Consider the following 13,295-nt stretch of genomic DNA (forward strand, 5'->3'; position numbering starts at 1 on the left):
TCTCAGAGGTGCAGTTCCCATTAGGGCTGCGGATCATCACTTAGGTGGCGATCCGATTCAATTCACGAATCAAGGTCAACGATTCACGAGTTGAACCACGATTCTTACCATTTAATGTATATTGTGTTTGGGTGGTTGCTATGTGAATGTCTGTTGACTGGATGTGGGAATATTCAAATAATACATATATAATTACTAATACTTATACATTTTATTTAGAGTAGGAATGAACAAGACATAAATAAAACCACAAATATTTAGAAAAAGAAACAGTATTTATTTTAGACATAGTATCACTTAAAGGTTCTTCTGTCAACTTCCAACTTCAACATTAAACAAACTGCAAATTTCACTGTTGCTTTGCTCAATTTAAAAACAAATCCTTAAATGATGGCAGAAAGTTAAGACCTAACACACTACCTTAATAAAAATGACAATAAAAAAAAAAAAATTACTGCCCTTTAACCAACAACAGTATTTGCTGCAACACTTCAAACTGTAAAGGAAGTTAAAGACCACATGTTACAAACTGAGAAGTACTGCAGCCAAGTTCTTGTCATTTTTGAAGTTTTTCTTCAGAAATATGAGTTGATCAACATGTTCTGGATCAAGGCAAGATCGAGTGGATGTTACAATGTCTCCAGCAGTGGAGAATATTCTCTCTGAAGCTACAGAACTGGCTTGTGTGCAAAGGTAGATTTTTACCAGTTTTGACATGAAGGGGGAACTTGCTCTCATTTGCATTCCAAAACTGCAGGGGGGGGGTGCTGGATGGTAGTTTAGTTTCGTCTCTATATCTGGACATTTCTTTGGTTACTTGTTCTTCCAGTGACAGAGGTGGTTCAGTTTTACAAGTGATCCTCATCAAGCAGAAAGCTGAGAGCAGACTTCTTTGCATGCTTAGCTGGAGTAGGAAATTCCAGCTCAATTTTGTCAGCATCTTCTTGTGGTTGACTTTCTGTTTTTTATTGCTCTGGTTCTACCAGCTGTGGTGTTCGAGTTATCACTTTATTTTGAAGTCTTTGCCATGCCTCTTCTGGAGCTTTGTCTTTTACTCTGGGATCAAGGACTGTAGCCTCCTCGAGAAAATGAACTAGACCTTCATCTGTGTACCTTTTTTCCAAGTCTTGGAGAATGGCTTGTTTGACTTTTTGCTGGAAGGAAGTGTCATCCTTCTCAGGAGCATAAATCTCCTTCATTTTCCGGAGTAAAGGAACAATAAGTCCAACTGTAGGACTCTGATCACCTGACAGTGCCACAGTGGCATGATACATTGGTTCCATTAATTTCAAGAACTGTTCACCCTGCTGGACTTCATTTGGACCAAGGATGGCTGCTGTGTGTGCTAACTTAGCCTCATGTTGCTTCCTGAAAGATTCATCAGTGAGTGTTGCCAGAATTGCCACTTGTTGTAAAAACCTTTCAACCATCAAGAAGCTACTATTCCAGCGGGTTCTGACATCAATGATCAACTTGTGTCTGGTAGCTGGAGCATCTTTTGTTTTTTGTTAAGCAGAGCTGTTGCAGAAGTACTTCGGTGGATGAACGAGACAATGGACCGAATTTTTGCAAGAATGCTGTGGACCTCTTTGATATCTAAAGCCCTACCAGAGGCTAGATTCAAAGTATGTGCGAAGCAGCCAATATGGATGGGAATTTCTGCAACCTTTGCAGCTATTTTCCTGTTAGCTGCATTGTCTGTGGTCACTGATGAAACGTTGCATGACCATTCTTTCTTTGCCTGTAGAAGTACCTCTCCTATGTGTTGACCTGTATGGGAGTCAGGTAATTCTCTTGTCTGCAGCACCTGAGAACAAAGCTCCATGTCAGAGTTGATGAAATGGGCAGTGATGGTAACATATGATTGTGTAGCCCGACTTGTCCAAGAATCGGTTGTCCATGCAACATTTTCTGTCTCTGCCACTTTTATCTGTGTTGCTACAGTTTCATACATGCTGGGAATTATAGTCTCGCTGAAAGTTGCCCGGCATGGAAAGGTGTAGCGAGGCTCACACTCATGGATCATGTTTCAAAAACTCTGGCTTTCAACTGTATTGCATGGACGCATGTCATCAATCAGATAGCGTGCTATATCTATCGTTATCCTGTTGGTCTTTGCCTGGGGAAGTTTCTGTTTTTGAGCCAAAGTGAATGGGTTAATTGATGAACTGGAGGCAATAGGTGTCCGTTCCAGTGACTTGCTTGTAGATGTGCTGGATTTTGAATGAAGATGAGGCTCCTTGACAAAAGCTGAAAACAGGAGAGAAATAAAAGGGTGGAGGGGCGGATCATTGCTTGCCATCAAAGATTTTTTATGTATTTTTCTATTTATTATAATATCTAATCACTTTCAAGAATAACAGTTTTAGGTGAGAATAACAACATAAATACAGAATTTAAGTTTTTGATACTTAATTTATTATAATGACTAAACATTTCTATCTAAACAATACCTTTGTTTAAGAAAAATACAAAAATAATTCATCACACATTAGCTAGTAAACATACATTTGCAACATAACTAACTCAAATGAGATAATATTAGGCGCAATTAAAGTTCTGTTAAAGTAACTACACATTATGAGTACATGTAAAAATATTTATTTTGTTGCTTCAAGAATATTTAAACAAACTCACAAACATTTAGATGGAACATCTTTTTTCAACCAACCTTTTGAGAAGGGGTCGATTCCATGATGCCTTTTCAGATGATTTGCAAGGTTTGTGGTACCCCCTGTGTATGCCATTTCCATCAGACACGTTTTACAAACAGCCTTTTTTTCATCCTTGGTTGATAAACCAAAAAACTCCCACACTTTAGATAAGAATTTTGCAGACACGTTCCGGTAATTCTTCTCCGCCATGCTTGTAGAGTTTTATGACGTTACATAATACATCGCGAGATTTTCGCTTTATTTTTATTTTTTTAGTCATTTATTTAATCTATTAATTTATTCCAATAATTATTTTTTAATTCAAATTATTGACTATATATTTGTTTTAATCAGGTGTTCAGAACTTATTTACGTAAAATGAAGTTCCGTTTGGTTTTTTTCTTCCACAAAAACAGTTGATAGTCTTGTTTTGAAAACCAGAACTTCCTTTGACACTTTATTTTGAAGAGTTGTTTACTTCCGGGGGTAGTAACACCGGACACTGAATGTGTTTCACTTTTAAAGTGCCTAACACCGACATTATTTCGCATTTTAGAGGAAAAATTGCATGACCCGAAGTTTACTTTTACAGCTCTCTGTTAGATTTATAAAAATCGTGAATCAGCGATCTCAGACGTCACGGATATTCGTACTCGCTTTTTCTAAAACGGATCGCGAATACCCGAGCACCCGGATACTCGTTACAGCCCTAGTTCCCTTACCACACCGTGATGCAGCCCGCCAGAAGGCTCTCGATGTTACACCTGTAGAAGTTCCTGAGGATGTCCGTGTTCATGCCAAACTTCTTCAGTTTTCTCAGGAAGTAGAGTCTTTCTTTACCACGGTGTCAGTGTGTAGCGTCCATGTCAGATCCTCGGTGATGTGTACCCCGAGGAATGTAAAGCTGCTGACCTGCTCCACCTCCACGTTGTTAATGAGGATGAGTTGGTGGTGGTTTGAGTGTCTCCTGAAGTCCACAATCATCTCCTTTGTTTTATTGACATTGAGAGGTTGTTTTCCTGACACCAGCTGGTGAGTGATGTCACCTCGTCTCTGTAGGCGCGTTCATCGTTGTTAGAGATGAGGCCAAGGATGGTGGTGTCATCAGTGAACTTTAGCAACTGCTTGAGCTGCTGCTGTTTTCTGCTGCATTTTCCAGGAATAACATTTTGTGATCTTTTCATGGCATGTAGATTTCTAGAGGAGTATTTATCCGGAATAATAAGATTGAAATGTAAAGCGCTGATCATGATAAGAATAAATGAAATATCTGATCCTGATTGGAAAAAAAAGAGTCTGATTTCGATCAAGTCATCAACCTTGTGATCGGGCCCGATTTCCGATCACATCCCTAACTTTCACTCCTGCTCCTTTCATGTGCAGGGATCCGGTGGGGCGCTTGTCCCTCCTGAAATCCACCACCATCTCTGTTTTTTTCCACACTGATGCAGAGGTTGTTCTTTCTACACCAACATTTCCACTTTCTCTCTATATTCAGACTCATCATTGTTGGTTATGGATTCTACTACTGCTGTGTCATCTACAAACTCGACTATATGACAGCTGGGGTGTCTCGCAGTCATATGTCAGCAGAGTGAATAGGAGGGGGCTCAGCACACTGCCCTGAGGTGTGCCATGATGGAAGAGGAGATGTTGTTGTGGATCCTGACAGTCTGCAAGTCAGGAAATCCAGCACCCAGTTCCCTAGTGTGGGGCTCAGGTCAAGGGTGGAGAGTTTCTGCAGCAGGGTCTGTGGGATGATGTTGTTAAAGGCTGAGGAGGAGTCCAGGTAGAGCGGTAGAGTGGCATGTCTGTCACTTCTTTTATGGCTGTTTTACACCACTTTGGGTTCAAAACAATCAAACAAAACAAAACAAAGTGCTTTACCCAGACAACCACAAAATGCGATCAGGGATCGCTGTGTTTTGATCTGTTTTTAACAATTTTCAGCAGCTTTCAAGATAATTTTCCAGTTATGGGATCAATAACATTTTAGTTTAAGAAATAAACTCAAACAAATGTGCGCAGTTTGATCAATGACTCAGGGACTCGGTGTATAAGCCTGTGACCTTGTGATTTATTTTTGACAGTTTATGAACAGGAGAAACTCATATTCAAAACAAAGAAAAGTTCTATTTGAAAGGGACATGGTAGACATCAAATTAAATATTCATATTTTTCTTCAAAGTTGTACACAAAGTATACATTTTTGCACTGTTATCAGTTCAAATGAAAGGACTGTGCTTTCTAGTGGTTACTTTTTTAATAATGTATTATTTTTTTTTATTGGTTTACTGCTGAAATCTTAAGAAGTTGGCTGAGCCCTTTGCTATACACTCTCTTCACCCATGACTGCCTTTCCTCTTCAGAGTCTAATCTCATCGTTAAGTTCGCCGATGACACCACAGTGCTCGGTCTCATCTCCAACAACGATGAGACCAACTACAGGAGGGAGGTGCAACACCTGGAGTCATGGTGCCACAACAATAACTTGGCTTTAAACGCTAAAAAGACCAAGGAGATTGTGGTGGATTTCCGCAGGAAAGGTCATAACAACCATCTTCCTCTCCTCATTGGCAACGAGGCGGTGGAGAGAGTGAGCAGTTTTAGATTCCTGGGGATAACCGTGACTGAGGACCTGTCCTGGGGCAACCACATCACCTCAGCTGTACGGAAGGCCCAACAGCGCCTCTACTATCTGAGGAAACTGAGGAACGCTCACATTCCCAGACCTTTGATGTTGAACTTTTATAACTGTGCCATCAGCAGTGTTCTGACATATGGACTGCTAGTGTGGTTCTCCAGCTGCACTAGGGCTGACCAACAGGCACTCCAGCGAGTGGTGAAAGCAGCCGGTAGAATCATTGGAATGACTCTGCCAGGAATCAGCACCATCTACTCCACTCGCTGTCTGAGAAGAGTCCACAACATCCTGCGGGACCAACATCACCCGGCATACCACCTTTTCACCTGCTGCCCTCAGGGAGAAGGTACAGGTCCATACAGGCCAGAACAGCCAGACTGGCCAACAGTCTATATCCACAGGCTGTGAGGCTTCTGAACTCTGCCCCTCTCTCGTCTCTGCCCCACTCTCATGGACAATAACCAGCTGGAACTGTCTCTCACTTGTTTACACACTGGGCTAAGGGGTATTTATTTATTATTATTATTATTATTATTATTTGTAAATGTGAAGTATGGAGTACAGATGCTTTAAACACAATTTCGTTGTTTCTCTGTGACAATGACAATAAAATTGAATTGAATTGAATTGAATTGGCCCAATAGCGAGATTGTTTAAAATGATAAATACCATTTCTTTACATCTAAGTCTTTATGTGTTTTATCAGTTTTGTTTCTTCTGTTCTTTGAAAAATCTAAAACTGATAGTGATTTAATAAAGATACTTTTCATCCAGTAAAAATAAAGACATATTGGAACTGTAAAAACATTGTATCCAATAGTAAGAAGAATCATCTTCGATCTGTCAATCGTTGAGCTTGTTTTGTAAATGAATCAGATTGCCACCAAAGCAACAATCCAAAGCCCTACCTGCATTATTAATGCACACTTTGTGAAAGGTAAATCGAAACTAATCCAGGCTTGGGAGGTTCTAGCTAAGCCACAACCAAATGAGCGTTGAGGTGTCCGGTGTTGTGATGCGATGGAACTCTAGGCCTGGCAATAAAGCTGGCTGTCTTCGTTTTGTCTGAACCACTGTCTACTATGAGAGTTTTCCAGGCAGAGCTGGGAAAGAGTCTAGGGCTACAGCTGCTCGCCTTGACAGATAAACAGGATTTTGTGCCTGGAACGGTGAAGATTGTCAGCTTCAATCTCTTGAGAGAATTACAAGCAGCAGTGAATGCTGGGACACTGGCTCACCAGACAGAGCATCGCACCCTGTGCTGACGAGCGGGAGATGCTGACTCCCTCGTCACGATAGTGCTGCATGGTTTATTCATGGATGACTGAACCAAGGGTACAGTTCAAGGAGCCAGCAGCTCTGCTTTTATACCACTGAAAAGCATTTTTCGTACCATGTCTTAAAAGGCAGAGTGTAAATGTCGCTGGTAAATTGTGAAGGTACTTGATTGTTGTTTGAGGAGAACAGAGAAGAGAACATCTGAGATTATGCTTCATGGTGTTTAAACTTTTTATATTTTCTTTCATTCACATTTGCTTTTGTCGGTGCCTCTACCTTTATCTCTCCTGTGTATCTATTGAGGCAAAGAGGGAAAGGCTTTTAATTGCATAAATTGTCTCTGTATCAAACGCTGAGCCCTGGCATTTTCCTGTCTTAGCTTGTGAAATCTCCAGTTTGGTGTTTGACCTTTTTGATTTGAGAAGAGCCACATCTAAGGCTTTGTTAAATATCAGCTGCTATCTGAAAAGCAGTGTTGACAGTTTATGCCATGTGGGATGGATAAAAGGCACCTTTAGTCACTGTGTACTTCCACCAAGTTGGTTTCCTCTTGTAAAGGATGCTGATTTTTAACGCTCTCTTCATTAACTGGGACAAGATAGCTTTAGGGCCTCTTCTCTTTTTAACGCCATCATTGAAAGCCAATGGTAGCTGAACTGTTACATTAACCAAAAACGTTTCTTTTTTATCTATTCTCTTCATTGGACCTTCAAGAGGAAGTAAAAAGTTATTCACCTGTCTGCCTTTGATTTCAACAGATTTTCAAGAAAAACTTGGTTTTCTTGAAAAAATCTGTCTTTTCTTTTCTGGGGTGGACTGATAAGAGCACTACAAGTTTTTAGATTGCCGGGCCCATGGAGGAAAACAGAGAGGACCGGCTGCATCTGAAGGGGAGCACAGGTGTGCCTCACAGTTCAGCTCATACAACCACCTCAAAGGTCGTCATGAAAATGGAACATACCATTTTTGTGTCAGTTTGTCCGCTTTTTACAGTTGTATTACTGTAAAATGAAATGTAGTAGTTACTTACATCCAGCTGCCAGTAGTCAATGTAAATGTTCCTACAGTAATTGTTCTGTGCTACCTTTTACAATATTATTTCTATATTTTCATTTCCAGTTTATTCTCTGTAAAAAAAAAAGATAACAATGTATTCTGATTTCACACGTCTGCAGCTGTTTTTATTGAAGTAAATTTTCACCTCTTCTCTTAGTTCATTGCAACCACTCTTCCAGCTGCTTTTAGTAAAGGCATTCTTAGATTAATGCAACAACAGACAGAGACAGACAATCCTTTATTTTACATCACTGAAGAATTTCAAGTCCACTTGAAGGAAACTAACAGATCCACAGAAAGAATATACATACTCAATACACCAACATGTCAATACTGTTTCAAAGTACGTACAAATTCAATGGTGGTGAAAAATTTCTTTTGATACGTTTAGTTTTGTTTTAGCCTAATTCCTAAAAATAAAAGAAGTAACAATAACTGTAAAATGTATTGATACATTCAACTAGCTGGGGTTTTTCTGTGTATTTTTCACATACATTGGTCATGCTTGTTTCTACATTAAACACATACTCAAGTTAATTGTTTTGTTTACTACAGTAATTCAATGTTTGTTGGGAAAAAAAAAAACCACGTGGACCATGTTTTAAGACGACTTTCTATAAGTAATTGAACCAGTGATCTTATTATTGTGAAGCCATAATTAGTCTCACCAGGATTTTGCGATGGTGCGATTGCAACTGTTAACGCAAATTCAAGCAAACCTATAATTTGTTGCACACCCTTTGCATTTTCACCACAACTTTACAGCAACTTTGATGGATCTACCGTGACAACAGTCATGAGTGACAACACAGCTTCACAACTATCTACCATTCCTGGGAGCCGAGCTCTTTTTTATAAACTTTCTTTAGCCCTCTGTCTTTTTTTCTCTTCAAGCCGCGCATGAATGGTCATTACATACATGTTTGCTCTGAGCGCGGGCGGGAAGGGGGTGTTTGTGCTGAGCTTGTGCTGGTGCACACCCAGCAGCAAGACATGAACTAAACATGAGGGAAAAGACAGAGTGCGTCAGATGCAACAACAAGAAACTACATCAACACAAAAACATACAGAAACTGAGTGACTCTGGAAAAGAAGCCAAACAGGAAACTGTTACCCTTTATTGATGATGCAAAGGAAGAGTGTAGAGTCTGCAGGAAAATAATTCATTATAGAACCTGCTCCACAACTAACTTGTACAGACTCCTGAGAGAACCCTCTCCAAAACATGGCAGATCATTACTGACAGAAGAAACCAGATCAGCTCCTCTAAGACCGTCTTCCTCTACCAGTGACTCACGAGTGATGCTTTTGAAATAGATAGAAGAAGATTATCTGGAAGACATGGAGATCTGAGGCTTAATCTGCTTTTATAGTTTATAATTTTTCACTGTAGAACATAATTTTTCTCTAAAGCATGTTTAAATCAATACACACACATTTGGGTTATTGTGAGTTGTTTTATGCTAAATAAAAACACAACAATGTGGTGATGATGCATCATTTTCCTAGTGCACACGTTACAATAAAGCAGTGTTTCTCAAATGGTGGGGCGCGCGCCCCCCCTTGGGATATGGCAGGGGGGCGCGGGACAGCCCGAGGATCATGCAATTTCTGTTAGATACTAAATAGTTGATCGGAGGACCGTCAGTGACCGTGATATCCACACAGAGAGGAGAAAATACTTAATCAAACCTCAAGAATTGCGATGGAAAAATGTTTAACAGGGATGAAAAGAAACGGAGAGAAGGAGACAAAAAGCTGAACGCGCGGTCATTGACACTGCATGTGTGTGTGGGTGTGTGTGTGTGTGTTGGGCGTGGAGGGCTTACAGGTTCAGCAGCGCAAGAACAAAGAAGGGACAGAGACAGGGACAGAGACAGAGAGACAACATCAACACAAAACGCAAAGAAGATGAGTTCTCTTTCAACATTCATTCGGTATCTCACTATGGGACACTGTTGTCCCCAGAAGCTTTTTTCACATTACGCCCGTCCTGACTGGCCGACATGAAGTGACGTCCACTCTAGGAGGAGGGACTTCCTTCTACAAAAGAGTGGGACGTCATCTTTCTCTCCTCAGTCTAACACCTCTTCTCGCTCCCAGAAGCACGGTCTCAGAGGGCTCTTGTAGCAGGACTAGCTTAACTGTTCTCAGAGCGAGCCTACCACTCGGTCGCTGAACGCTAGCTGAAGCTGCATTAGCTTTTTGGGCCAAGTAGCTGGCTTGTCACCAAACAGCAGCTGCTGTAGCTAGCCACCATACTAACTACTCGAAGCTTCCGTTTTTTTATCGGAGCTAAAAAGAGAAATTGAGCCTAAACCTGTCCTCACCATGGACACAGTCAGGCCGCCATCGAGAGCGTGCACGTGTGGGAACAAAATAGCCGGAGCAGACACCTACTCTGCTTGTGCTTCATGTTTGGAGCTGCAACATGCCCAGGATGCGTTAGCATCTCCGGTCACATGTGAGCACTGCGCACGGCTCTCCACCAAAACCCGCAAACGGCGGCTCTCGCGGCAAGTGAGCCTGAACGCATCATCTCTGCTCCTCGCTATTCAGGCGGAAATTCAGGAGCAGATGTCAGCTCCTCCGACCTCAGACCTGTGGGATGAACTGTGCGTGGTGACGGACCTCTGCCTGTGCCTACACAGATCTGCTGTCAAAGCCGCCGGGCGGGCTATGGCCCTCATGGTGACTCAGGAGAGGGCGAGATGGCTGAACCTCTCGAGTCTGTCCCAGAAGGACAAGACTCATCTCCTCGACGTTCCCGTGGACCCTAAAGGTTTATTTGGACCAGCGGTGGCCACGATGCAGAAACGGTGCGAGGAAAAGAAGAGAGAAGGCGAGGCCCTCCAGCTCTGCCTGCCCAGAAGGCGCCCCCTCTCTCGGCTGCACCGCGTCAGACCTTTGCTCAGGCTGTGGCTCGACCGGCTTTTCGCATCCCCAGGCGTCAGCCCCAACCACAGTCAGAAGACCGCGGTCATAGCAAACCCACGGAGCTGAAAGGCGCATGGACAAAGAAGCTGTTTGCTCCCAAGGTGTCACCGGGAAACCAGCCAGCCCTGCCCAGCACCGGGAGCTCCAAGAAAAAGAGACGTGCCACCTGAGACACTGTCTACCGGGAAGGGGAGCGGGCTCGGCCAGACACCTGCCCTCACCCTCCCAGACAACGTTCTGTTCTGTTCAGAGTTGACATGTTCCAAGCCCTCCAAAAGGCGTGCAGAGGATGCACTGGCGCTCCCAGCACACAGCCGGTTGAAAAGGAGGAAGACCGGACCAGCAGAGAGCTCAGTGGAGCCACAGCTGCGTTCAGTAAACACACGCAAGTGCACAAGAACATGCCAGTGCAGTTATGCTCTGTTATTAAACAAAATGTGTTCACTAAAAGTTGTCCCATGCGCACGTCTCAGCTCAATGCACAAGGCACGCGCACACGTGGAGAAAAACACAAAAAGACGAACAGAACGGTACGAGCCTGTGCAGCTGCACATGAGGCTGCGGGGGGGACCCCGCAGCACTGCAGCCCAGGTTGCTTGGAACGAGCAGTGCACGGCATGTGCACTCCGTACTGCTCACTCATTTTATGAAGCCGCCACATCTCGGGCCGCTGTCAGCAAGCGCACCAGCATGGCGAGATTGTGGGGCTTCGAGCTGGGTGATGAAAACTGTAACCAGAGGTTACAGGCTTCAGTTTGCATTCACACCTCGCCGTTTCAATGGCATCCTGCACTCGCAGACTCACAGGGAAAAGAGCGCGCATCTTACAAGCCGAGATCGCGGCGCTCATGAGCAAAAATGCAATCCAGCTCGTTCCACCGGAGCAGAGCGCGGACGGATTTACTTTCTGGTTTTGAAACGGGATGGAGGTCTCCGCCCAATTCTAGATCTGCGTGCTCTGAACAAATACTTAAGACAGTACACATTCAGAATGCTGACTCATGCAGCTCTGATGCGATTTGTGCGTCAAGAGAAATGGTTCATCTCTATAGATCTGAAAGACGCGTACTTTCACATCCCTATTTATCCCCCGCACAGAAAGTATCTACGATTTGCCTTTCAGGGGAAGACATACGAATATGTGGTTCTCCCGTTTGGCCTCTCTTTAAGCCCCCGGGTGTTCGTCAAATGTACGGAAGCGGCAATCGCGCCTCTGAGAGAGAGAGGGATGCGACTGGCTACGTATATAGACGACTGGCTTCTTGCAGCGCAATCTCCCAGGGAACTTTCTGCACACGCAGAGCTGCTTACATCACACTTGATCGCGTTGGGTTTCACTATCAACTGGAACAAGAGCGTCTTGATTCCCAAACGATCACCTTCAAAAGAGTTCAGAGCGCAACTCTGCGCGGACAGAGTGAGAGCCTTTCAGGCTTGTCTGGCACTGTTCCGAAGGGGGGCGTGTCTCCGGTTCAGGCAGTGTCTCAGGCTGCTGGGTCTGATGCCGTCTGCCTTAATAGTGGTCCCGTTAGGTCGCTTATACATGCGACCGTTTCAGCGGTGGGTGGCGTCGCTCAACCTGAGCCCCGCTTTCCACGCCCACCGCAGAGTTCATGTAACGGTAACGTGTGCTGTCACCCTCCGTCCGTGGAGGAGCGCGCACTTCCTGACCAGGGGCGTTGCCATGGGAACCATCCAAACAAGGACGATTGTAATTACGGATGCTTCGTTGATAGACTGGGGAGCCACACACGAATCCATGACAGTGAACGGTTCATGGAGCTCACACATGCAGTCAGTCCACATAAACTGCCTGGAGCTCCTGGCCGTGTCTCTGCCGCTGAAACATTTTCTGCCCCGCTTGAGGGGGGAGCATGTTCTGGTAAGAACTGACAATACCACTGTAGTGGCATATATCAACAAACAGGGGGGTCTGCGATCACGTCGTCTGCACATGTTGGCACACAGACTGATAGTATGGAGCAGCTCTCACCTGCTGTCACTGAGAGCCATCCACGTTCCGGGCATAATAAACCGTGGGGCGTATCTACTGTCCAGGGGCAACCCTCGCTACAGGGAATGGAAGCTCCACAGCGATGTGGTGGCTCAGATATGGACCATCTACGGTCGAGCAGAGATCGACCTTTTTGCATCGGTGGAGAATGCGCAGTGTCCCAAATTTTGCTCCCTGACCGATCAGGGCTCTCCACTGGGACTGGACGCATTAGCGCACGAGTGGCCAAAGGCCCTGCTGTATGCGTTTGAGTTGATACCCCGTCACTTCCTGGACGTCACTTCCTGTCGGCCAGTCAGGACTGGCGTAATGTGAAAAAAGCTTCTGGGGACAGCGCATAGGGGGCGTGTCCCATAGTGAGATACCTCACTCATGTTTCAGGGAACCAGGGTTAATTTCTTAACCTAACGATCATTGGTAAAGAAGGAAAAACTGGAACCTTTTGACTTTTATTGATAGTATGAAGGAAGAGAATCTGCAGGAAATCATTCTCTAGAACTCCACTACCAATATGTGCAGAATCTTCATTACCGACAGAAGAAACCAGATTACATCCTAAAGCTGAGACCTTTTTGTCTTTCTTAAAGGACTAGTAATGGCCTGGGACAAAGCTAAAATAAGTATGCAGATATATTCTATATGTTCTAATGTATCAAAAATAACAAATAATTACCGTTGACAAACGCAGGTTTTTGTAAAATTTGACAAAATC

At 43.8% G+C, this 13,295-nt stretch overlaps 1 pseudogene; it reads left to right on the forward strand.

Moving 5' to 3' along the window:
- The first annotated feature begins 11,215 nt into the window (after window positions 1-11,215).
- Window positions 11,216-12,898, forward strand: LOC112151930 (annotated as a pseudogene).
- Window positions 12,899-13,295: the final 397 nt, after the last annotated feature.

The sequence above is a fragment of the Oryzias melastigma genome, linkage group LG6 (assembly GCF_002922805.2).
Source record: "Oryzias melastigma strain HK-1 linkage group LG6, ASM292280v2, whole genome shotgun sequence".
NCBI lineage: Eukaryota > Metazoa > Chordata > Actinopteri > Beloniformes > Adrianichthyidae > Oryzias > Oryzias melastigma.